The 26,198-nt window shown below is 42.9% G+C and overlaps 1 long non-coding RNA gene across 2 annotated transcripts in view; it reads left to right on the top strand.

The window, feature by feature from the left end:
• The first annotated feature begins 204 nt into the window (after positions 1-204).
• Positions 205-26,198, top strand: part of LOC128028643 (uncharacterized) — a 59,253-nt gene continuing 33,259 nt past the window's right edge. Inside the window, exons 1-2 of one of the 2 annotated variants that reach the window (XR_008187195.1) lie at positions 205-220; positions 3,873-4,003. This is a non-coding gene — a long non-coding RNA (uncharacterized LOC128028643). Of the gene's footprint in view, positions 221-3,628; positions 4,004-26,198 lie in introns of those variants that run through there. The other variant, XR_008187194.1, reaches the window with a different exon arrangement.

Genomic DNA, 26,198 nt, shown 5'->3' on the forward strand with positions numbered 1-26,198 from the left:
CCAGCGGTTTAAAAACCTAGCCGGTTTATTTTCTAACACAGCTAAATTTAAGGCTGAACTAAAACACTCCCTAAACTTAACCATCATAGACCCAGTGATTATAGTCTAACGATGACACTTACCGTCTTTGGGACAAGGCAGTCTGGCTGAAACAGGACTTCATGGCGGAACGCGATGCTGGGTCGGGATCGTCAGACTCTGAATTTCGAGCTTTGGTCTGGTGAGCACTGCTAAATCTAAGACTGAACCAAACCACACCCTAAACTTAACCGTCACAGACCCAGCGGTTTAAAAACCTAGCCGTTTTAATTCTAACACAGCTAAATTTAAGGCTGAACTAAAACACACCCTAAACTTAACCGTCACAGACCCAGCGGTTTAAAAACCTAGCCGGTTTAATTCAAACACAGCTAAATTTAAGGCTGAACTAAAACACACTCTAAACTTAACCATCATAGACCCAGTGATTATAGTCTAACGATGACACTTACCGTCTTTGGGACAAGGCAGTCTGGCTGAAACAGGACTTCATGGCGGAACGCGATGCTGGGTCGGGATCGTCGGGCTTTGAATTTCGAGCCGTGGTCTGGTGAGTACTGCTAAATTTAAGGCTGAAACACACCACACCCTAAACTTAACCGTCACAGACCCAGCAGTTTAAAAACCGAGCCGGTTTAATTTGAACACTGCTAAATTTGAAGCTGAACTAAAACACACCCTAAACTTAACCGTTACAGAACCAGTGATTATAGTCTAACGATGACACTTACCGTCTTTGGGACAAGGCAGTCTGGCTGAAACAGGACTTCATGGCGGACACGCGATGCTGGGTCGGGATCGTCGGACTCTGAATTTGGAGCTGCGGTCTGGTGAGTACTGCTAAATTTAAAGCTGAACCAGACCACACCCTAAACTTAACCGTCACAGACCCAGCGGTTTAAAAACTTAGTCGGTTGAACTCGAACACTGCTACATTTAAGGCTTAACTAAACCACGCCCTGTATTTAGCCATCACTGACCCAGCGTTTTTTGAAAACCACATTGAATCTTTTAATTGGATCACTCCTTCCCGGTTCTCCTTTTCTCCGCCAGGGGGAGAGGAAGAGGCGGGACAGGGGAGCAAACCCAAGCCCAGACAGGCTTGTTGGGAGGTGCGGGACCCAGACAGGCCTAGTCACCTCCTGTTTTGCTTTAAATTTAAACTCTTGGACCTTTAATGGTTTTCTTTCCGGGGGTTTTTATATGTTGTTATATCTTTATATATTTTTATAGTTTTAATATTTGCTTTTTATTTTTCATTTTTAGATTTATATTTATATGTATGATATTATGGACATGTTAATTTTAACACTCAAACCTTTAGTGGTAAGCTGAAAGATCTTTTCCTATTTTTCTTCCATTTAGTTTACATTTATATTACTAACATGCTAACTTTCAGATTGCTTTTGGAGGTGTCAGTGCTTTAAAGGTCTTTATATATACAATATTATCAACAGACTAACTTTAAAACACTGATATTACTAATAGAAAGATAAAGAAAGAGGTATTGGAAAACTAATTTTAAACGAGGAAGAGTGTATCTAAAACCCCCTGGGAGTAAGCCTAGAAATGTGTTTGGAGCAGCAATTTTGATACTTATTGAGCTTGATAAAACTTACTTTCAAAATATAGGAAGTACGTGGAGCCAACCGTTTTAATGCCTTCTGATTCACTTCAAGAGGTAACTATTAAATCTTAAATGGTAATGTGTTAATGATTAATAGAGTAATATTAGCATTGGCACGCTAACGTAAGTGAATTAATATTAACAACAGAACAATTAAGTGACAGAGATCAGAATCCAGGCTTTAAATTAAGAAAAATGCTATTTAAATCCCCAGAAAAATAGGCCTTGAAACGTTATTGGAGCAGGAATCCGCATATTTAACTAGGTGTCAAAGAAGCTGACTTTAAATGCTAAAAAGAGTTATTTATCAGTGATAAAAACCTAAGAAAACTGTACGGTCGTGTCCGACATATTTGGAGGAGCACAAGATGGGTCTAATCTCAAAAAATATTTTTATAATTTTGTACTCACCACCCTGTAACAGTGTATGCAAAAACACACAAATAGAAGGCTATTGCAACATCTTTCTCTCTCAGAAGTTATCGCATCCAGCGGTTACCCTTGTGTGAGGGTGATGTCTGATTGGCTTGCCATAACTTTTAGGAGGGAGGTCTGGTAGAAGCTTGATGCCCTGCATCCGCCAGTCTCAACCTTCGACCTTTTAGGAGTATTCTAGTCCAAGTTTTCGATATTTCAGACCTACTTTGGTTTATTATACAGCAGAGTACATATGTTTTTTCAGTCGCTCTAACATGCACTCCAAATAATTTCAAATCAACAGAATCAAATTAACGTCTCTCCTAATTACTGGTTTAAGTTGAAAACCCCTTTTAACTCGATCCAGAACCCAACCATGCAATTGTGGATCTGGTCAAGCCCAAACAGCAATTGGATACAAGACACGCGCTTGGGGCTGATCGTCCAAGCGAGCCGGCCTCAGCGTGAGGGTGTATAGTGTTTAACGGCCGAAACACCCGATGATCCTGAGGTACACTACTGAAGAGGTTGTCTTGAACATTTCCCTCACTCTAACTGTTTTGGGGGAGCAGGAAAGAATAATGAAAAAAATGTCCTACTATAACAAATATCGTCCTTGAAACATGGCATTTGCCTGAAACAAAACTTCTTGGCGTGATCTCACATCTACTCAGATCTAATTTTAGCACTGGACCAAACCTGCGCTCTAAACCTAACTGCCATAACCGCAGCCTTCAAAAACCTAGCCGGTTCAACTCGAGTACTGTTAAATCTATAGATGGACCCAACCGCGCTCTAAACCTAACCACCATAACCGCAGCATTTAAAAACCTAGCCGGTTCGACTCGAAGACTGCTATTTTTAAGGCTGGACCAAACCACACCCTAAACTTAACCATCACAGACCCAATGATTATAATTTAACTATGACATTAACCGTCTTTGATAACATGGCAGTCTGGCTGAAACAATACTTTTTGGCAGAACACGATGCTGGGTCGGGATTATCAGTCTGCGACCTTCGAGTTGTGGTCTGGTTCGCCGATCTGGAACAAGTTCAGTCAAGAACTTTGTGTTCTCATATCTACTTAGATCTAGATTGAGTGCTGGAACAAACTGCACTCTCAAGCTAACCGCCATAACCTCAGCAATTATGAACCCAGCTGGTTCAACTCGAGCACTGTGAAACTTAAGGGTGAAAAAATTCAGAGCCTAAATTTAACCATCGCAGACCCAGCGTTTAAAAACATAATTTTCACTTTTTTAGGCCCAATGCTTAGACAAGCGCAGCTCCTAGACCGGAGATGATCTCACGCGATATGGTATAGTCTGACAAGCGTGGGCCCGTGCACCTTTCCCTCAGTCTCCCTATCCCAAACCGGCCTAGACGAGGGCTAGGTTGGGGGGAGCTGTTGTATTTTTCCAAACCTAACCCAAGCCAGAGCCATCGGACTAGACATACCATCTTACGTAAAAGATCCTACTATGGGCCTCTGTCATTGTTCTAATTGAATCTCTTAAAGCCGATTCGACTCGAGTGCTGTGAAATTTAAGACCGAGCTAAACCACAGCTTAAACTTAACCATCACAGACGCAGCTATCGGAAAACTTGCTGGCTCAACTCGAGCACTGTTAAATTTAAGGCTGAATTAAAACACACCCTAACCTTAGCCATCACAGATGCAGCTATCGGAAAACTTGCTGGCTCAACTCAAGTACTGCTAAATTTAAGGCTGAATTATAACACACCTTAAACTTAACCATCACAGACCCAAACTTAACCATCACAGACCCAGTAATTGCAGTCTAACGATGACACTTACCGTCTTTGGGACAAGGCAGTCTGGCTGAGACAGGACTTCATGGCGGAACGCGATGCTGGGTCGGGATCGTCGGACTCTGAATTTCGAGCTGTGGTCTGGTGAGTACGGCTAAATTTAAGGCTGAACCAAACCACACCCTAAACTTGACCGTCACAGACCCAGCGGTTTAAAAACCTAGCCGGTTTAATTCTAACACAGCTAAATTTAAGGCTGAACTAAAACACACCCTAAACTTAACCGTCACAGACCCAGCGGTTTAAAAACCTAGCCGGTTTATTTTCTAACACAGCTAAATTTAAGGCTGAACTAAAACACTCCCTAAACTTAACCATCATAGACCCAGTGATTATAGTCTAACGATGACACTTACCGTCTTTGGGACAAGGCAGTCTGGCTGAAACAGGACTTCATGGCGGAACGCGATGCTGGGTCGGGATCGTCAGACTCTGAATTTCGAGCTTTGGTCTGGTGAGCACTGCTAAATCTAAGACTGAACCAAACCACACCCTAAACTTAACCGTCACAGACCCAGCGGTTTAAAAACCTAGCCGTTTTAATTCTAACACAGCTAAATTTAAGGCTGAACTAAAACACACCCTAAACTTAACCGTCACAGACCCAGCGGTTTAAAAACCTAGCCGGTTTAATTCAAACACAGCTAAATTTAAGGCTGAACTAAAACACACTCTAAACTTAACCATCATAGACCCAGTGATTATAGTCTAACGATGACACTTACCGTCTTTGGGACAAGGCAGTCTGGCTGAAACAGGACTTCATGGCGGAACGCGATGCTGGGTCGGGATCGTCGGGCTTTGAATTTCGAGCCGTGGTCTGGTGAGTACTGCTAAATTTAAGGCTGAAACACACCACACCCTAAACTTAACCGTCACAGACCCAGCAGTTTAAAAACCGAGCCGGTTTAATTTGAACACTGCTAAATTTGAAGCTGAACTAAAACACACCCTAAACTTAACCGTTACAGAACCAGTGATTATAGTCTAACGATGACACTTACCGTCTTTGGGACAAGGCAGTCTGGCTGAAACAGGACTTCATGGCGGACACGCGATGCTGGGTCGGGATCGTCGGACTCTGAATTTGGAGCTGCGGTCTGGTGAGTACTGCTAAATTTAAAGCTGAACCAGACCACACCCTAAACTTAACCGTCACAGACCCAGCGGTTTAAAAACTTAGTCGGTTGAACTCGAACACTGCTACATTTAAGGCTTAACTAAACCACGCCCTGTATTTAGCCATCACTGACCCAGCGTTTTTTGAAAACCACATTGAATCTTTTAATTGGATCACTCCTTCCCGGTTCTCCTTTTCTCCGCCAGGGGGAGAGGAAGAGGCGGGACAGGGGAGCAAACCCAAGCCCAGACAGGCTTGTTGGGAGGTGCGGGACCCAGACAGGCCTAGTCACCTCCTGGTTTGCTTTAAATTTAAACTCTTGGACCTTTAATGGTTTTCTTTCCGGGGGTTTTTATATGTTGTTATATCTTTATATATTTTTATAGTTTTAATATTTGCTTTTTATTTTTCATTTTTAGATTTATATTTATATGTATGATATTATGGACATGTTAATTTTAACACTCAAACCTTTAGTGGTAAGCTGAAAGATCTTTTCCTATTTTTCTTCCATTTAGTTTACATTTATATTACTAACATGCTAACTTTCAGATTGCTTTTGGAGGTGTCAGTGCTTTAAAGGTCTTTATATATACAATATTATCAACAGACTAACTTTAAAACACTGATATTACTAATAGAAAGATAAAGAAAGAGGTATTGGAAAACTAATTTTAAACGAGGAAGAGTGTATCTAAAACCCCCTGGGAGTAAGCCTAGAAATGTGTTTGGAGCAGCAATTTTGATACTTATTGAGCTTGATAAAACTTACTTTCAAAATATAGGAAGTACGTGGAGCCAACCGTTTTAATGCCTTCTGATTCACTTCAAGAGGTAACTATTAAATCTTAAATGGTAATGTGTTAATGATTAATAGAGTAATATTAGCATTGGCACGCTAACGTAAGTGAATTAATATTAACAACAGAACAATTAAGTGACAGAGATCAGAATCCAGGCTTTAAATTAAGAAAAATGCTATTTAAATCCCCAGAAAAATAGGCCTTGAAACGTTATTGGAGCAGGAATCCGCATATTTAACTAGGTGTCAAAGAAGCTGACTTTAAATGCTAAAAAGAGTTATTTATCAGTGATAAAAACCTAAGAAAACTGTACGGTCGTGTCCGACATATTTGGAGGAGCACAAGATGGGTCTAATCTCAAAAAATATTTTTATAATTTTGTACTCACCACCCTGTAACAGTGTATGCAAAAACACACAAATAGAAGGCTATTGCAACATCTTTCTCTCTCAGAAGTTATCGCATCCAGCGGTTACCCTTGTGTGAGGGTGATGTCTGATTGGCTTGCCATAACTTTTAGGAGGGAGGTCTGGTAGAAGCTTGATGCCCTGCATCCGCCAGTCTCAACCTTCGACCTTTTAGGAGTATTCTAGTCCAAGTTTTCGATATTTCAGACCTACTTTGGTTTATTATACAGCAGAGTACATATGTTTTTTCAGTCGCTCTAACATGCACTCCAAATAATTTCAAATCAACAGAATCAAATTAACGTCTCTCCTAATTACTGGTTTAAGTTGAAAACCCCTTTTAACTCGATCCAGAACCCAACCATGCAATTGTGGATCTGGTCAAGCCCAAACAGCAATTGGATACAAGACACGCGCTTGGGGCTGATCGTCCAAGCGAGCCGGCCTCAGCGTGAGGGTGTATAGTGTTTAACGGCCGAAACACCCGATGATCCTGAGGTACACTACTGAAGAGGTTGTCTTGAACATTTCCCTCACTCTAACTGTTTTGGGGGAGCAGGAAAGAATAATGAAAAAAATGTCCTACTATAACAAATATCGTCCTTGAAACATGGCATTTGCCTGAAACAAAACTTCTTGGCGTGATCTCACATCTACTCAGATCTAATTTTAGCACTGGACCAAACCTGCGCTCTAAACCTAACTGCCATAACCGCAGCCTTCAAAAACCTAGCCGGTTCAACTCGAGTACTGTTAAATCTATAGATGGACCCAACCGCGCTCTAAACCTAACCACCATAACCGCAGCATTTAAAAACCTAGCCGGTTCGACTCGAAGACTGCTATTTTTAAGGCTGGACCAAACCACACCCTAAACTTAACCATCACAGACCCAATGATTATAATTTAACTATGACATTAACCGTCTTTGATAACATGGCAGTCTGGCTGAAACAATACTTTTTGGCAGAACACGATGCTGGGTCGGGATTATCAGTCTGCGACCTTCGAGTTGTGGTCTGGTTCGCCGATCTGGAACAAGTTCAGTCAAGAACTTTGTGTTCTCATATCTACTTAGATCTAGATTGAGTGCTGGAACAAACTGCACTCTCAAGCTAACCGCCATAACCTCAGCAATTATGAACCCAGCTGGTTCAACTCGAGCACTGTGAAACTTAAGGGTGAAAAAATTCAGAGCCTAAATTTAACCATCGCAGACCCAGCGTTTAAAAACATAATTTTCACTTTTTTAGGCCCAATGCTTAGACAAGCGCAGCTCCTAGACCGGAGATGATCTCACGCGATATGGTATAGTCTGACAAGCGTGGGCCCGTGCACCTTTCCCTCAGTCTCCCTATCCCAAACCGGCCTAGACGAGGGCTAGGTTGGGGGGAGCTGTTGTATTTTTCCAAATCTAACCCTAACCTAACCCTAACCCTAACCTAACCCTAACCCTAACTCTAACCCTAACCTAACCCTCTAACCCTAACCCTAACCCTAACCCTAACCCTAAGCCTGAAGAAGGAAAATAAATTCCGAAACGTCGCGATAAGGCTTGAACAGTCCACTTTAGGGCCTCCATCAGTGTGGTGTATGATGTAGAGAGCCACAGAAATTTTCTAGAAGGTTCCAAAAATTGTTTTCTCCATCCAGACGATGTTGAGATCTCTTGAAGTCACAGAAACGTATTCCTCCATCCAAAACGATGTTGAGTTGTGTATAATTAAATTACTGATTACTCTCTTGGGGGTTTAGAACGATTTCCTCCATCCATACAGATGTCGAGTTTTTTCAAAGATGTACTGCACCACACAACACCTAACCTTAACACCCATTTTGTTGTGCAAACCTAGTGGAAATAACCACAAATATTTTAGCCCCATTTTGGATTTTTTTGCATTGACTCATGGACTCGGTCTGGCTTGGATCGGTCTTTAGTGGTCAGTGGACGGATGGACCGTGCACAACCAGGTTCAGACCTCAGGTCTGGACCTTGGACGTTTCATTCCCCTAACCAGCCAGTGCCTTCGTCTCTGAGCTTTGGGCTGGTCCTTGTCGGGCCTTGTTTTAGTGAGTTGATGTGAAATATCAGTACAACAAAATGGTAAATCACACCAAAATGGATCATGACACACCAAAAAGTGCCGATATTTAGTGTTAGAACGTGTGTGTGTGCAGACACGCCCCCCTCAGAAACAGTATAAATAAGACTGAGTGACTGGAACCTTTCATTTTGTGTTCGAGCTAGCCTGAAGAAGGAAAATAAATTCCGAAACGTCGCGATGAGGCTTGAACAGTCCACTTTAGGGCCTCCATCAGTGTGGTGTATGATGTAGAGAGCCACAGAAATTTTCTAGAAGGTTCCAAAAATTGTTTTCTCCATCCAGACGATGTTGAGATCTCTTGAAGTCACAGAAACGTATTCCTCCATCCAAAACGATGTTGAGTTGTGTATAATTAAATTACTGATTACTCTCTTGGGGGTTTAGAACGATTTCCTCCATCCATACAGATGTCGAGTTTTTCCAAAGATGTACTGCACCACACAACACCTAACCTTAACACCCATTTTGTTGTGCAAACCTAGTGGAAATAACCACAAATATTTTAGCCCCATTTTGGATTTTTTTTGCATTGACTCATGGACTCGGTCTGGCTTGGATCGGTCTTTAGTGGTCAGTGGACGGATGGACCGTGCACAACCAGGTTCAGACCTCAGGTCTGGACCTTGGACGTTTCATTCCCCTAACCAGCCAGTGCCTTCGTCTCTGAGCTTTGGGCTGGTCCTTGTCGGGCCTTGTTTTAGTGAGTTGATGTGAAATATCAGTACAACAAAATGGTAAATCACACCAAAATGGATCATGACGCACCAAAAAGTGCCGATATTTAGTGTTAGAACGTGTGTGTGTGCAGACACGCCCCCCTCAGAAACAGTATAAATAAGACTGAGTGACTGGAACCTTTCATTTTGTGTTCGAGCTAGCCTGAAGAAGGAAAATAAATTCCGAAACGTCGCGATAAGGCTTGAACAGTCCACTTTAGGGCCTCCATCAGTGTGGTGTATGATGTAGAGAGCCACAGAAATTTTCTAGAAGGTTCCAAAAATTGTTTTCTCCATCCAGACGATGTTGAGATCTCTTGAAGTCACAGAAACGTATTCCTCCATCCAAAACGATGTTGAGTTGTGTATAATTAAATTACTGATTACTCTCTTGGGGGTTTAGAACGATTTCCTCCATCCATACAGATGTCGAGTTTTTTCAAAGATGTACTGCACCACACAACACCTAACCTTAACACCCATTTTGTTGTGCAAACCTAGTGGAAATAACCACAAATATTTTAGCCCCATTTTGGATTTTTTTGCATTGACTCATGGACTCGGTCTGGCTTGGATCGGTCTTTAGTGGTCAGTGGACGGATGGACCGTGCACAACCAGGTTCAGACCTCAGGTCTGGACCTTGGACGTTTCATTCCCCTAACCAGCCAGTGCCTTCGTCTCTGAGCTTTGGGCTGGTCCTTGTCGGGCCTTGTTTTAGTGAGTTGATGTGAAATATCAGTACAACAAAATGGTAAATCACACCAAAATGGATCATGACACACCAAAAAGTGCCGATATTTAGTGTTAGAACGTGTGTGTGTGCAGACACGCCCCCCTCAGAAACAGTATAAATAAGACTGAGTGACTGGAACCTTTCATTTTGTGTTCGAGCTAGCCTGAAGAAGGAAAATAAATTCCGAAACGTCGCGATGAGGCTTGAACAGTCCACTTTAGGGCCTCCATCAGTGTGGTGTATGATGTAGAGAGCCACAGAAATTTTCTAGAAGGTTCCAAAAATTGTTTTCTCCATCCAGACGATGTTGAGATCTCTTGAAGTCACAGAAACGTATTCCTCCATCCAAAACGATGTTGAGTTGTGTATAATTAAATTACTGATTACTCTCTTGGGGGTTTAGAACGATTTCCTCCATCCATACAGATGTCGAGTTTTTTCAAAGATGTACTGCACCACACAACACCTAACCTTAACACCCATTTTGTTGTGCAAACCTAGTGGAAATAACCACAAATATTTTAGCCCCATTTTGGATTTTTTTGCATTGACTCATGGACTCGGTCTGGCTTGGATCGGTCTTTAGTGGTCAGTGGACGGATGGACCGTGCACAACCAGGTTCAGACCTCAGGTCTGGACCTTGGACGTTTCATTCCCCTAACCAGCCAGTGCCTTCGTCTCTGAGCTTTGGGCTGGTCCTTGTCGGGCCTTGTTTTAGTGAGTTGATGTGAAATATCAGTACAACAAAATGGTAAATCACACCAAAATGGATCATGACGCACCAAAAAGTGCCGATATTTAGTGTTAGAACGTGTGTGTGTGCAGACACGCCCCCCTCAGAAACAGTATAAATAAGACTGAGTGACTGGAACCTTTCATTTTGTGTTCGAGCTAGCCTGAAGAAGGAAAATAAATTCCGAAACGTCGCGATAAGGCTTGAACAGTCCACTTTAGGGCCTCCATCAGTGTGGTGTATGATGTAGAGAGCCACAGAAATTTTCTAGAAGGTTCCAAAAATTGTTTTCTCCATCCAGACGATGTTGAGATCTCTTGAAGTCACAGAAACGTATTCCTCCATCCAAAACGATGTTGAGTTGTGTATAATTAAATTACTGATTACTCTCTTGGGGGTTTAGAACGATTTCCTCCATCCATACAGATGTCGAGTTTTTCCAAAGATGTACTGCACCACACAACACCTAACCTTAACACCCATTTTGTTGTGCAAACCTAGTGGAAATAACCACAAATATTTTAGCCCCATTTTGGATTTTTTTTGCATTGACTCATGGACTCGGTCTGGCTTGGATCGGTCTTTAGTGGTCAGTGGACGGATGGACCGTGCACAACCAGGTTCAGACCTCAGGTCTGGACCTTGGACGTTTCATTCCCCTAACCAGCCAGTGCCTTCGTCTCTGAGCTTTGGGCTGGTCCTTGTCGGGCCTTGTTTTAGTGAGTTGATGTGAAATATCAGTACAACAAAATGGTAAATCACACCAAAATGGATCATGACGCACCAAAAAGTGCCGATATTTAGTGTTAGAACGTGTGTGTGTGCAGACACGCCCCCCTCAGAAACAGTATAAATAAGACTGAGTGACTGGAACCTTTCATTTTGTGTTCGAGCTAGCCTGAAGAAGGAAAATAAATTCCGAAACGTCGCGATAAGGCTTGAACAGTCCACTTTAGGGCCTCCATCAGTGTGGTGTATGATGTAGAGAGCCACAGAAATTTTCTAGAAGGTTCCAAAAATTGTTTTCTCCATCCAGACGATGTTGAGATCTCTTGAAGTCACAGAAACGTATTCCTCCATCCAAAACGATGTTGAGTTGTGTATAATTAAATTACTGATTACTCTCTTGGGGGTTTAGAACGATTTCCTCCATCCATACAGATGTCGAGTTTTTTCAAAGATGTACTGCACCACACAACACCTAACCTTAACACCCATTTTGTTGTGCAAACCTAGTGGAAATAACCACAAATATTTTAGCCCCATTTTGGATTTTTTTGCATTGACTCATGGACTCGGTCTGGCTTGGATCGGTCTTTAGTGGTCAGTGGACGGATGGACCGTGCACAACCAGGTTCAGACCTCAGGTCTGGACCTTGGACGTTTCATTCCCCTAACCAGCCAGTGCCTTCGTCTCTGAGCTTTGGGCTGGTCCTTGTCGGGCCTTGTTTTAGTGAGTTGATGTGAAATATCAGTACAACAAAATGGTAAATCACACCAAAATGGATCATGACACACCAAAAAGTGCCGATATTTAGTGTTAGAACGTGTGTGTGTGCAGACACGCCCCCCTCAGAAACAGTATAAATAAGACTGAGTGACTGGAACCTTTCATTTTGTGTTCGAGCTAGCCTGAAGAAGGAAAATAAATTCCGAAACGTCGCGATGAGGCTTGAACAGTCCACTTTAGGGCCTCCATCAGTGTGGTGTATGATGTAGAGAGCCACAGAAATTTTCTAGAAGGTTCCAAAAATTGTTTTCTCCATCCAGACGATGTTGAGATCTCTTGAAGTCACAGAAACGTATTCCTCCATCCAAAACGATGTTGAGTTGTGTATAATTAAATTACTGATTACTCTCTTGGGGGTTTAGAACGATTTCCTCCATCCATACAGATGTCGAGTTTTTTCAAAGATGTACTGCACCACACAACACCTAACCTTAACACCCATTTTGTTGTGCAAACCTAGTGGAAATAACCACAAATATTTTAGCCCCATTTTGGATTTTTTTGCATTGACTCATGGACTCGGTCTGGCTTGGATCGGTCTTTAGTGGTCAGTGGACGGATGGACCGTGCACAACCAGGTTCAGACCTCAGGTCTGGACCTTGGACGTTTCATTCCCCTAACCAGCCAGTGCCTTCGTCTCTGAGCTTTGGGCTGGTCCTTGTCGGGCCTTGTTTTAGTGAGTTGATGTGAAATATCAGTACAACAAAATGGTAAATCACACCAAAATGGATCATGACACACCAAAAAGTGCCGATATTTAGTGTTAGAACGTGTGTGTGTGCAGACACGCCCCCCTCAGAAACAGTATAAATAAGACTGAGTGACTGGAACCTTTCATTTTGTGTTCGAGCTAGCCTGAAGAAGGAAAATAAATTCCGAAACGTCGCGATGAGGCTTGAACAGTCCACTTTAGGGCCTCCATCAGTGTGGTGTATGATGTAGAGAGCCACAGAAATTTTCTAGAAGGTTCCAAAAATTGTTTTCTCCATCCAGACGATGTTGAGATCTCTTGAAGTCACAGAAACGTATTCCTCCATCCAAAACGATGTTGAGTTGTGTATAATTAAATTACTGATTACTCTCTTGGGGGTTTAGAACGATTTCCTCCATCCATACAGATGTCGAGTTTTTCCAAAGATGTACTGCACCACACAACACCTAACCTTAACACCCATTTTGTTGTGCAAACCTAGTGGAAATAACCACAAATATTTTAGCCCCATTTTGGATTTTTTTTGCATTGACTCATGGACTCGGTCTGGCTTGGATCGGTCTTTAGTGGTCAGTGGACGGATGGACCGTGCACAACCAGGTTCAGACCTCAGGTCTGGACCTTGGACGTTTCATTCCCCTAACCAGCCAGTGCCTTCGTCTCTGAGCTTTGGGCTGGTCCTTGTCGGGCCTTGTTTTAGTGAGTTGATGTGAAATATCAGTACAACAAAATGGTAAATCACACCAAAATGGATCATGACGCACCAAAAAGTGCCGATATTTAGTGTTAGAACGTGTGTGTGTGCAGACACGCCCCCCTCAGAAACAGTATAAATAAGACTGAGTGACTGGAACCTTTCATTTTGTGTTCGAGCTAGCCTGAAGAAGGAAAATAAATTCCGAAACGTCGCGATAAGGCTTGAACAGTCCACTTTAGGGCCTCCATCAGTGTGGTGTATGATGTAGAGAGCCACAGAAATTTTCTAGAAGGTTCCAAAAATTGTTTTCTCCATCCAGACGATGTTGAGATCTCTTGAAGTCACAGAAACGTATTCCTCCATCCAAAACGATGTTGAGTTGTGTATAATTAAATTACTGATTACTCTCTTGGGGGTTTAGAACGATTTCCTCCATCCATACAGATGTCGAGTTTTTTCAAAGATGTACTGCACCACACAACACCTAACCTTAACACCCATTTTGTTGTGCAAACCTAGTGGAAATAACCACAAATATTTTAGCCCCATTTTGGATTTTTTTGCATTGACTCATGGACTCGGTCTGGCTTGGATCGGTCTTTAGTGGTCAGTGGACGGATGGACCGTGCACAACCAGGTTCAGACCTCAGGTCTGGACCTTGGACGTTTCATTCCCCTAACCAGCCAGTGCCTTCGTCTCTGAGCTTTGGGCTGGTCCTTGTCGGGCCTTGTTTTAGTGAGTTGATGTGAAATATCAGTACAACAAAATGGTAAATCACACCAAAATGGATCATGACACACCAAAAAGTGCCGATATTTAGTGTTAGAACGTGTGTGTGTGCAGACACGCCCCCCTCAGAAACAGTATAAATAAGACTGAGTGACTGGAACCTTTCATTTTGTGTTCGAGCTAGCCTGAAGAAGGAAAATAAATTCCGAAACGTCGCGATGAGGCTTGAACAGTCCACTTTAGGGCCTCCATCAGTGTGGTGTATGATGTAGAGAGCCACAGAAATTTTCTAGAAGGTTCCAAAAATTGTTTTCTCCATCCAGACGATGTTGAGATCTCTTGAAGTCACAGAAACGTATTCCTCCATCCAAAACGATGTTGAGTTGTGTATAATTAAATTACTGATTACTCTCTTGGGGGTTTAGAACGATTTCCTCCATCCATACAGATGTCGAGTTTTTTCAAAGATGTACTGCACCACACAACACCTAACCTTAACACCCATTTTGTTGTGCAAACCTAGTGGAAATAACCACAAATATTTTAGCCCCATTTTGGATTTTTTTGCATTGACTCATGGACTCGGTCTGGCTTGGATCGGTCTTTAGTGGTCAGTGGACGGATGGACCGTGCACAACCAGGTTCAGACCTCAGGTCTGGACCTTGGACGTTTCATTCCCCTAACCAGCCAGTGCCTTCGTCTCTGAGCTTTGGGCTGGTCCTTGTCGGGCCTTGTTTTAGTGAGTTGATGTGAAATATCAGTACAACAAAATGGTAAATCACACCAAAATGGATCATGACGCACCAAAAAGTGCCGATATTTAGTGTTAGAACGTGTGTGTGTGCAGACACGCCCCCCTCAGAAACAGTATAAATAAGACTGAGTGACTGGAACCTTTCATTTTGTGTTCGAGCTAGCCTGAAGAAGGAAAATAAATTCCGAAACGTCGCGATAAGGCTTGAACAGTCCACTTTAGGGCCTCCATCAGTGTGGTGTATGATGTAGAGAGCCACAGAAATTTTCTAGAAGGTTCCAAAAATTGTTTTCTCCATCCAGACGATGTTGAGATCTCTTGAAGTCACAGAAACGTATTCCTCCATCCAAAACGATGTTGAGTTGTGTATAATTAAATTACTGATTACTCTCTTGGGGGTTTAGAACGATTTCCTCCATCCATACAGATGTCGAGTTTTTCCAAAGATGTACTGCACCACACAACACCTAACCTTAACACCCATTTTGTTGTGCAAACCTAGTGGAAATAACCACAAATATTTTAGCCCCATTTTGGATTTTTTTTGCATTGACTCATGGACTCGGTCTGGCTTGGATCGGTCTTTAGTGGTCAGTGGACGGATGGACCGTGCACAACCAGGTTCAGACCTCAGGTCTGGACCTTGGACGTTTCATTCCCCTAACCAGCCAGTGCCTTCGTCTCTGAGCTTTGGGCTGGTCCTTGTCGGGCCTTGTTTTAGTGAGTTGATGTGAAATATCAGTACAACAAAATGGTAAATCACACCAAAATGGATCATGACGCACCAAAAAGTGCCGATATTTAGTGTTAGAACGTGTGTGTGTGCAGACACGCCCCCCTCAGAAACAGTATAAATAAGACTGAGTGACTGGAACCTTTCATTTTGTGTTCGAGCTAGCCTGAAGAAGGAAAATAAATTCCGAAACGTCGCGATAAGGCTTGAACAGTCCACTTTAGGGCCTCCATCAGTGTGGTGTATGATGTAGAGAGCCACAGAAATTTTCTAGAAGGTTCCAAAAATTGTTTTCTCCATCCAGACGATGTTGAGATCTCTTGAAGTCACAGAAACGTATTCCTCCATCCAAAACGATGTTGAGTTGTGTATAATTAAATTACTGATTACTCTCTTGGGGGTTTAGAACGATTTCCTCCATCCATACAGATGTCGAGTTTTTTCAAAGATGTACTGCACCACACAACACCTAACCTTAACACCCATTTTGTTGTGCAAACCTAGTGGAAATAACCACAAATATTTTAGCCCCATTTTGGATTTTTTTGCATTGACTCATGGACTCGGTCTGGCTTGGATCGGTCTTTAGTGGTCAGTGGACGGATGGACCGTGCACAACCAGGTTCAGACCTCAGGTCTGGACCTTGGACGTTTCATTCCCCTAACCAGCCAGTGCCTTCGTCTCTGAGCTTTGGGCTGGTCCTTGTCGGGCCTTGTTTTAGTGAGTTGATGTGAAATATCAGTACAACAAAATGGTAAATCACACCAAAATGGATCATGACACACCAAAAAGTGCCGATATTTAGTGTTAGAACGTGTGTGTGTGCAGACACGCCCCCCTCAGAAACAGTATAAATAAGACTGAGTGACTGGAACCTTTCATTTTGTGTTCGAGCTAGCCTGAAGAAGGAAAATAAATTCCGAAACGTCGCGATGAGGCTTGAACAGTCCACTTTAGGGCCTCCATCAGTGTGGTGTATGATGTAGAGAGCCACAGAAATTTTCTAGAAGGTTCCAAAAATTGTTTTCTCCATCCAGACGATGTTGAGATCTCTTGAAGTCACAGAAACGTATTCCTCCATCCAAAACGATGTTGAGTTGTGTATAATTAAATTACTGATTACTCTCTTGGGGGTTTAGAACGATTTCCTCCATCCATACAGATGTCGAGTTTTTTCAAAGATGTACTGCACCACACAACACCTAACCTTAACACCCATTTTGTTGTGCAAACCTAGTGGAAATAACCACAAATATTTTAGCCCCATTTTGGATTTTTTTGCATTGACTCATGGACTCGGTCTGGCTTGGATCGGTCTTTAGTGGTCAGTGGACGGATGGACCGTGCACAACCAGGTTCAGACCTCAGGTCTGGACCTTGGACGTTTCATTCCCCTAACCAGCCAGTGCCTTCGTCTCTGAGCTTTGGGCTGGTCCTTGTCGGGCCTTGTTTTAGTGAGTTGATGTGAAATATCAGTACAACAAAATGGTAAATCACACCAAAATGGATCATGACGCACCAAAAAGTGCCGATATTTAGTGTTAGAACGTGTGTGTGTGCAGACACGCCCCCCTCAGAAACAGTATAAATAAGACTGAGTGACTGGAACCTTTCATTTTGTGTTCGAGCTAGCCTGAAGAAGGAAAATAAATTCCGAAACGTCGCGATAAGGCTTGAACAGTCCACTTTAGGGCCTCCATCAGTGTGGTGTATGATGTAGAGAGCCACAGAAATTTTCTAGAAGGTTCCAAAAATTGTTTTCTCCATCCAGACGATGTTGAGATCTCTTGAAGTCACAGAAACGTATTCCTCCATCCAAAACGATGTTGAGTTGTGTATAATTAAATTACTGATTACTCTCTTGGGGGTTTAGAACGATTTCCTCCATCCATACAGATGTCGAGTTTTTTCAAAGATGTACTGCACCACACAACACCTAACCTTAACACCCATTTTGTTGTGCAAACCTAGTGGAAATAACCACAAATATTTTAGCCCCATTTTGGATTTTTTTGCATTGACTCATGGACTCGGTCTGGCTTGGATCGGTCTTTAGTGATCAGTGGACGGATGGACCGTGCACAACCAGGTTCAGACCTCAGGTCTGGACCTTGGACGTTTCATTCCCCTAACCAGCCAGTGCCTTCGTCTCTGAGCTTTGGGCTGGTCCTTGTCGGGCCTTGTTTTAGTGAGTTGATGTGAAATATCAGTACAACAAAATGGTAAATCACACCAAAATGGATCATGACGCACCAAAAAGTGCCGATATTTAGTGTTAGAACGTGTGTGTGTGCAGACACGCCCCCCTCAGAAACAGTATAAATAAGACTGAGTGACTGGAACCTTTCATTTTGTGTTCGAGCTAGCCTGAAGAAGGAAAATAAATTCCGAAACGTCGCGATAAGGCTTGAACAGTCCACTTTAGGGCCTCCATCAGTGTGGTGTATGATGTAGAGAGCCACAGAAATTTTCTAGAAGGTTCCAAAAATTGTTTTCTCCATCCAGACGATGTTGAGATCTCTTGAAGTCACAGAAACGTATTCCTCCATCCAAAACGATGTTGAGTTGTGTATAATTAAATTACTGATTACTCTCTTGGGGGTTTAGAACGATTTCCTCCATCCATACAGATGTCGAGTTTTTTCAAAGATGTACTGCACCACACAACACCTAACCTTAACACCCATTTTGTTGTGCAAACCTAGTGGAAATAACCACAAATATTTTAGCCCCATTTTGGATTTTTTTGCATTGACTCATGGACTCGGTCTGGCTTGGATCGGTCTTTAGTGGTCAGTGGACGGATGGACCGTGCACAACCAGGTTCAGACCTCAGGTCTGGACCTTGGACGTTTCATTCCCCTAACCAGCCAGTGCCTTCGTCTCTGAGCTTTGGGCTGGTCCTTGTCGGGCCTTGTTTTAGTGAGTTGATGTGAAATATCAGTACAACAAAATGGTAAATCACACCAAAATGGATCATGACACACCAAAAAGTGCCGATATTTAGTGTTAGAACGTGTGTGTGTGCAGACACGCCCCCCTCAGAAACAGTATAAATAAGACTGAGTGACTGGAACCTTTCATTTTGTGTTCGAGCTAGCCTGAAGAAGGAAAATAAATTCCGAAACGTCGCGATGAGGCTTGAACAGTCCACTTTAGGGCCTCCATCAGTGTGGTGTATGATGTAGAGAGCCACAGAAATTTTCTAGAAGGTTCCAAAAATTGTTTTCTCCATCCAGACGATGTTGAGATCTCTTGAAGTCACAGAAACGTATTCCTCCATCCAAAACGATGTTGAGTTGTGTATAATTAAATTACTGATTACTCTCTTGGGGGTTTAGAACGATTTCCTCCATCCATACAGATGTCGAGTTTTTTCAAAGATGTACTGCACCACACAACACCTAACCTTAACACCCATTTTGTTGTGCAAACCTAGTGGAAATAACCACAAATATTTTAGCCCCATTTTGGATTTTTTTGCATTGACTCATGGACTCGGTCTGGCTTGGATCGGTCTTTAGTGGTCAGTGGACGGATGGACCGTGCACAACCAGGTTCAGACCTCAGGTCTGGACCTTGGACGTTTCATTCCCCTAACCAGCCAGTGCCTTCGTCTCTGAGCTTTGGGCTGGTCCTTGTCGGGCCTTGTTTTAGTGAGTTGATGTGAAATATCAGTACAACAAAATGGTAAATCACACCAAAATGGATCATGACGCACCAAAAAGTGCCGATATTTAGTGTTAGAACGTGTGTGTGTGCAGACACGCCCCCCTCAGAAACAGTATAAATAAGACTGAGTGACTGGAACCTTTCATTTTGTGTTCGAGCTAGCCTGAAGAAGGAAAATAAATTCCGAAACGTCGCGATAAGGCTTGAACAGTCCACTTTAGGGCCTCCATCAGTGTGGTGTATGATGTAGAGAGCCACAGAAATTTTCTAGAAGGTTCCAAAAATTGTTTTCTCCATCCAGACGATGTTGAGATCTCTTGAAGTCACAGAAACGTATTCCTCCATCCAAAACGATGTTGAGTTGTGTATAATTAAATTACTGATTACTCTCTTGGGGGTTTAGAACGATTTCCTCCATCCATACAGATGTCGAGTTTTTCCAAAGATGTACTGCACCACACAACACCTAACCTTAACACCCATTTTGTTGTGCAAACCTAGTGGAAATAACCACAAATATTTTAGCCCCATTTTGGATTTTTTTTGCATTGACTCATGGACTCGGTCTGGCTTGGATCGGTCTTTAGTGGTCAGTGGACGGATGGACCGTGCACAACCAGGTTCAGACCTCAGGTCTGGACCTTGGACGTTTCATTCCCCTAACCAGCCAGTGCCTTCGTCTCTGAGCTTTGGGCTGGTCCTTGTCGGGCCTTGTTTTAGTGAGTTGATGTGAAATATCAGTACAACAAAATGGTAAATCACACCAAAATGAATCATGACGCACCAAAAAGTGCCGATATTTAGTGTTAGAACGTGTGTGTGTGCAGACACGCCCCCCTCAGAAACAGTATAAATAAGACTGAGTGACTGGAACCTTTCATTTTGTGTTCGAGCTAGCCTGAAGAAGGAAAATAAATTCCGAAACGTCGCGATAAGGCTTGAACAGTCCACTTTAGGGCCTCCATCAGTGTGGTGTATGATGTAGAGAGCCACAGAAATTTTCTAGAAGGTTCCAAAAATTGTTTTCTCCATCCAGACGATGTTGAGATCTCTTGAAGTCACAGAAACGTATTCCTCCATCCAAAACGATGTTGAGTTGTGTATAATTAAATTACTGATTACTCTCTTGGGGGTTTAGAACGATTTCCTCCATCCATACAGATGTCGAGTTTTTTCAAAGATGTACTGCACCACACAACACCTAACCTTAACACCCATTTTGTTGTGCAAACCTAGTGGAAATAACCACAAATATTTTAGCCCCATTTTGGATTTTTTTGCATTGACTCATGGACTCGGTCTGGCTTGGATCGGTCTTTAGTGGTCAGTGGACGGATGGACCGTGCACAACCAGGTTCAGACCTCAGGTCTGGACCTTGGACGTTTCATTCCCCTAACCAGCCAGTGCCTTCGTCTCTGAGCTTTGGGCTGGTCCTTGTCGGGCCTTGTTTTAGTGAGTTGATGTGAAATATCAGTACAACAAAATGGTAAATCACACCAAAATGGATCATGACACACCAAAAAGTGCCGATATTTAGTGTTAGAACGTGTGTGTGTGCAGACACGCCCCCCTCAGAAACAGTATAAATAAGACTGAGTGACTGGAACCTTTCATTTTGTGTTCGAGCTAGCCTGAAGAAGGAAAATAAATTCCGAAACGTCGCGATGAGGCTTGAACAGTCCACTTTAGGGCCTCCATCAGTGTGGTGTATGATGTAGAGAGCCACAGAAATTTTCTAGAAGGTTCCAAAAATTGTTTTCTCCATCCAGACGATGTTGAGATCTCTTGAAGTCACAGAAACGTATTCCTCCATCCAAAACGATGTTGAGTTGTGTATAATTAAATTACTGATTACTCTCTTGGGGGTTTAGAACGATTTCCTCCATCCATACAGATGTCGAGTTTTTTCAAAGATGTACTGCACCACACAACACCTAACCTTAACACCCATTTTGTTGTGCAAACCTAGTGGAAATAACCACAAATATTTTAGCCCCATTTTGGATTTTTTTGCATTGACTCATGGACTCGGTCTGGCTTGGATCGGTCTTTAGTGGTCAGTGGACGGATGGACCGTGCACAACCAGGTTCAGACCTCAGGTCTGGACCTTGGACGTTTCATTCCCCTAACCAGCCAGTGCCTTCGTCTCTGAGCTTTGGGCTGGTCCTTGTCGGGCCTTGTTTTAGTGAGTTGATGTGAAATATCAGTACAACAAAATGGTAAATCACACCAAAATGGATCATGACGCACCAAAAAGTGCCGATATTTAGTGTTAGAACGTGTGTGTGTGCAGACACGCCCCCCTCAGAAACAGTATAAATAAGACTGAGTGACTGGAACCTTTCATTTTGTGTTCGAGCTAGCCTGAAGAAGGAAAATAAATTCCGAAACGTCGCGATAAGGCTTGAACAGTCCACTTTAGGGCCTCCATCAGTGTGGTGTATGATGTAGAGAGCCACAGAAATTTTCTAGAAGGTTCCAAAAATTGTTTTCTCCATCCAGACGATGTTGAGATCTCTTGAAGTCACAGAAACGTATTCCTCCATCCAAAACGATGTTGAGTTGTGTATAATTAAATTACTGATTACTCTCTTGGGGGTTTAGAACGATTTCCTCCATCCATACAGATGTCGAGTTTTTTCAAAGATGTACTGCACCACACAACACCTAACCTTAACACCCATTTTGTTGTGCAAACCTAGTGGAAATAACCACAAATATTTTAGCCCCATTTTGGATTTTTTTGCATTGACTCATGGACTCGGTCTGGCTTGGATCGGTCTTTAGTGATCAGTGGACGGATGGACCGTGCACAACCAGGTTCAGACCTCAGGTCTGGACCTTGGACGTTTCATTCCCCTAACCAGCCAGTGCCTTCGTCTCTGAGCTTTGGGCTGGTCCTTGTCGGGCCTTGTTTTAGTGAGTTGATGTGAAATATCAGTACAACAAAATGGTAAATCACACCAAAATGGATCATGACGCACCAAAAAGTGCCGATATTTAGTGTTAGAACGTGTGTGTGTGCAGACACGCCCCCCTCAGAAACAGTATAAATAAGACTGAGTGACTGGAACCTTTCATTTTGTGTTCGAGCTAGCCTGAAGAAGGAAAATAAATTCCGAAACGTCGCGATAAGGCTTGAACAGTCCACTTTAGGGCCTCCATCAGTGTGGTGTATGATGTAGAGAGCCACAGAAATTTTCTAGAAGGTTCCAAAAATTGTTTTCTCCATCCAGACGATGTTGAGATCTCTTGAAGTCACAGAAACGTATTCCTCCATCCAAAACGATGTTGAGTTGTGTATAATTAAATTACTGATTACTCTCTTGGGGGTTTAGAACGATTTCCTCCATCCATACAGATGTCGAGTTTTTTCAAAGATGTACTGCACCACACAACACCTAACCTTAACACCCATTTTGTTGTGCAAACCTAGTGGAAATAACCACAAATATTTTAGCCCCATTTTGGATTTTTTTGCATTGACTCATGGACTCGGTCTGGCTTGGATCGGTCTTTAGTGGTCAGTGGACGGATGGACCGTGCACAACCAGGTTCAGACCTCAGGTCTGGACCTTGGACGTTTCATTCCCCTAACCAGCCAGTGCCTTCGTCTCTGAGCTTTGGGCTGGTCCTTGTCGGGCCTTGTTTTAGTGAGTTGATGTGAAATATCAGTACAACAAAATGGTAAATCACACCAAAATGGATCATGACGCACCAAAAAGTGCCGATATTTAGTTTTAGAACGTGTGTGTGTGCAGACACGCCCCCCTCAGAAACAGTATAAATAAGACTGAGTGACTGGAACCTTTCATTTTGTGTTCGAGCTAGCCTGAAGAAGGAAAATAAATTCCGAAACGTCGCGATAAGGCTTGAACAGTCCACTTTAGGGCCTCCATCAGTGTGGTGTATGATGTAGAGAGCCACAGAAATTTTCTAGAAGGTTCCAAAAATTGTTTTCTCCATCCAGACGATGTTGAGATCTCTTGAAGTCACAGAAACGTATTCCTCCATCCAAAACGATGTTGAGTTGTGTATAATTAAATTACTGATTACTCTCTTGGGGGTTTAGAACGATTTCCTCCATCCATACAGATGTCGAGTTTTTTCAAAGATGTACTGCACCACACAACACCTAACCTTAACACCCATTTTGTTGTGCAAACCTAGTGGAAATAACCACAAATATTTTAGCCCCATTTTGGATTTTTTTGCATTGACTCATGGACTCGGTCTGGCTTGGATCGGTCTTTAGTGGTCAGTGGACGGATGGACCGTGCACAACCAGGTTCAGACCTCAGGTCTGGACCTTGGACGTTTCATTCCCCTAACCAGCCAGTGCCTTCGTCTCTGAGCTTTGGGCTGGTCCTTGTCGGGCCTTGTTTTAGTGAGTTGATGTGAAATATCAGTACAACAAAATGGTAAATCACACCAAAATGGATCATGACGCACCAAAAAGTGCCGATATTTAGTTTTAGAACGTGTGTGTGTGTGCAGACACGCCCCCCTCAGAAACAGTATAAATAAGACTGAGTGACTGGAACCTTTCATTTTGTGTTCGAGCTAGCCTGAAGAAGGAAAATAAATTCCGAAACGTCGCGATAAGGCTTGAACAGTCCACTTTAGGGCCTCCATCAGTGTGGTGTATGATGTAGAGAGCCACAGAAATTTTCTAGAAGGTTCCAAAAATTGTTTTCTCCATCCAGACGATGTTGAGATCTCTTGAAGTCACAGAAACGTATTCCTCCATCCAAAACGATGTTGAGTTGTGTATAATTAAATTACTGATTACTCTCTTGGGGGTTTAGAACGATTTCCTCCATCCATACAGATGTCGAGTTTTTTCAAAGATGTACTGCACCACACAACACCTAACCTTAACACCCATTTTGTTGTGCAAACCTAGTGGAAATAACCACAAATATTTTAGCCCCATTTTGGATTTTTTTGCATTGACTCATGGACTCGGTCTGGCTTGGATCGGTCTTTAGTGGTCAGTGGACGGATGGACCGTGCACAACCAGGTTCAGACCTCAGGTCTGGACCTTGGACGTTTCATCCCCCTAACCAGCCAGTGCCTTCGTCTCTGAGCTTTGGGCTGGTCCTTGTCGGGCCTTGTTTTAGTGAGTTGATGTGAAATATCAGTACAACAAAATGGTAAATCACACCAAAATGGATCATGACGCACCAAAAAGTGCCGATATTTAGTGTTAGAACGTGTGTGTGTGCAGACACGCCCCCCTCAGAAACAGTATAAATAAGACTGAGTGACTGGAACCTTTCATTTTGTGTTCGAGCTAGCCTGAAGAAGGAAAATAAATTCCGAAACGTCGCGATAAGGCTTGAACAGTCCACTTTAGGGCCTCCATCAGTGTGGTGTATGATGTAGAGAGCCACAGAAATTTTCTAGAAGGTTCCAAAAATTGTTTTCTCCATCCAGACGATGTTGAGATCTCTTGAAGTCACAGAAACGTATTCCTCCATCCAAAACGATGTTGAGTTGTGTATAATTAAATTACTGATTACTCTCTTGGGGGTTTAGAACGATTTCCTCCATCCATACAGATGTCGAGTTTTTTCAAAGATGTACTGCACCACACAACACCTAACCTTAACACCCATTTTGTTGTGCAAACCTAGTGGAAATAACCACAAATATTTTAGCCCCATTTTGGATTTTTTTGCATTGACTCATGGACTCGGTCTGGCTTGGATCGGTCTTTAGTGGTCAGTGGACGGATGGACCGTGCACAACCAGGTTCAGACCTCAGGTCTGGACCTTGGACGTTTCATTCCCCTAACCAGCCAGTGCCTTCGTCTCTGAGCTTTGGGCTGGTCCTTGTCGGGCCTTGTTTTAGTGAGTTGATGTGAAATATCAGTACAACAAAATGGTAAATCACACCAAAATGGATCATGACGCACCAAAAAGTGCCGATATTTAGTGTTAGAACGTGTGTGTGTGCAGACACGCCCCCCTCAGAAACAGTATAAATAAGACTGAGTGACTGGAACCTTTCATTTTGTGTTCGAGCTAGCCTGAAGAAGGAAAATAAATTCCGAAACGTCGCGATAAGGCTTGAACAGTCCACTTTAGGGCCTCCATCAGTGTGGTGTATGATGTAGAGAGCCACAGAAATTTTCTAGAAGGTTCCAAAAATTGTTTTCTCCATCCAGACGATGTTGAGATCTCTTGAAGTCACAGAAACGTATTCCTCCATCCAAAACGATGTTGAGTTGTGTATAATTAAATTACTGATTACTCTCTTGGGGGTTTAGAACGATTTCCTCCATCCATACAGATGTCGAGTTTTTCCAAAGATGTACTGCACCACACAACACCTAACCTTAACACCCATTTTGTTGTGCAAACCTAGTGGAAATAACCACAAATATTTTAGCCCCATTTTGGATTTTTTTTGCATTGACTCATGGACTCGGTCTGGCTTGGATCGGTCTTTAGTGGTCAGTGGACGGATGGACCGTGCACAACCAGGTTCAGACCTCAGGTCTGGACCTTGGACGTTTCATTCCCCTAACCAGCCAGTGCCTTCGTCTCTGAGCTTTGGGCTGGTCCTTGTCGGGCCTTGTTTTAGTGAGTTGATGTGAAATATCAGTACAACAAAATGGTAAATCACACCAAAATGGATCATGACGCACCAAAAAGTGCCGATATTTAGTGTTAGAACGTGTGTGTGTGCAGACACGCCCCCCTCAGAAACAGTATAAATAAGACTGAGTGACTGGAACCTTTCATTTTGTGTTCGAGCTAGCCTGAAGAAGGAAAATAAATTCCGAAACGTCGCGATAAGGCTTGAACAGTCCACTTTAGGGCCTCCATCAGTGTGGT

This window comes from Carassius gibelio, chromosome A15, assembly GCF_023724105.1.
Source record: "Carassius gibelio isolate Cgi1373 ecotype wild population from Czech Republic chromosome A15, carGib1.2-hapl.c, whole genome shotgun sequence".
NCBI lineage: Eukaryota > Metazoa > Chordata > Actinopteri > Cypriniformes > Cyprinidae > Carassius > Carassius gibelio.